We start from the raw sequence: 1,473 nt of genomic DNA, 5'->3' as shown, positions 1-1,473 counted from the left end.
TCGCTTGAGCCCAGGAGTTGGAGGTTGCTGTGAGCTGTAATGCCACGGCACTCTGCCCAGGGGGACAGCTTGAGGCTCTGTCTCAAAAAAAAGAATGGCAAGATAGAGATAAGAAGGCAAGTAGCTGGGGGCGGTGCCTGTGGTTGAGTGAGTAGGGTGCTGGCCCCATATACCCAGGGTGGTGGGTTCAAACCCAACCCTGGCCAAACTGCAACAAAAAAATAGCCGGGCATTGTGGCGGGTGCCTGTAGTCCCAGCTACTCTGGAGGCTGAGGCAAGGTAATCACCTAAGCCCAGGAGTTGGAGGTTTCTGTGAGCTGTGTGAGGCCACAGCACTCTACCGAGGGTGATAAAGTGAGACTCTGTCTCTACAAATAAAAAAAAGGCAAGTAGCCACTCTTCCCCCAGTGAGCATGGGCTGGACCTCTTAGGTTCTACAGAGCTGAATATGACCAATTTCTGACATGACTCTGGACCCCTCCCAATCTCCTCTCCCCACCTCAAGGACATGACCATCTAGAAAAGACAAAGAGATAAGAAGCAAAAATCCCGCTTTCCTTCTAGGCCCCAGCCCTGGCCTCTGAGGGGAAGGAGAGGTGGGCATGGCCTTTGTAACCTAACCTTTCTCTCTGGTGACCATGCGGTAGCAAAGCTATGAGACACTATCCTCCCTAATATGCCATGGCTGTTTCTCTGCCTATTTTCTGCTTGGTTTCTTTATTGTGGGGAGGGCACTTTCACCTCTACATTGGAGAGAGGCATTGCCTTCCTGTGTTTAATGGAAAGAGCCCATAGTATTCCTGTATTTTTGAAACATCTTTCCCAGCTGCTTTTGTGTTCTAGTGATTAGCTCAATAAACATGTTTGAATAAAAAAAAATAATGTCTTTGATTTGATTCTCAGCCTCACTGTTGTTGGGATATATGAAAGCTACTGACTAATGTACATTGTTTTTGTAACCTGAGAGTTTGCTAAATTTATTTACCAATTCCAGGCACCTCTTAGTTGAATCTTTGGAGTTTTCTAGATATAAGATCATATCTTCAGCAAAGAGTGATAGTTTGATCTCTTCTTTTCCCATTTGGACCTCCTTGATTTCTTTCTCTTGCCTGATAGCTCTAGTAAGACCTTCTGGCACTGTGTTGAATAAAAGTGGTAAGGTTGGGCAACCTTGTCTGGTTTCAGTTCTAAATGGGAATGCTTTCAGTTTTTCCCCATTCAATATGACATTAGGTATAAGTCTGTCATATATTCCCTTTATAATTATGAGGAATGTCCCATCTATAGAAATTTTGTTGAGTGTTCAATAAATGTTTCTGGGAAACTGGATAGCCACGTGTAAAAGACTGAAACAGAATCTGCACCTCTCACCACTCACAAAAATTAAGTCACAATGGATAAATGACTTAAACCTAAGGCAGGAAACTATAAGACTCCTAGAAGAAAATGTTGGAAAAAACTTTTTTTTTTTTT

At 43.5% G+C, this 1,473-nt stretch overlaps 1 pseudogene; it reads left to right on the top strand.

Moving 5' to 3' along the window:
- Positions 1 to 463, top strand: part of LOC100943255 — a 1,440-nt pseudogene extending 977 nt beyond the window's left edge.
- Positions 464 to 1,473: the final 1,010 nt, after the last annotated feature.

Source organism: Otolemur garnettii, unplaced genomic scaffold (assembly GCF_000181295.1).
Source record: "Otolemur garnettii isolate 467f Iridium unplaced genomic scaffold, OtoGar3 scaffold00077, whole genome shotgun sequence".
NCBI lineage: Eukaryota > Metazoa > Chordata > Mammalia > Primates > Galagidae > Otolemur > Otolemur garnettii.
This window is presented reverse-complemented; position numbering and strand designations above follow the sequence as displayed.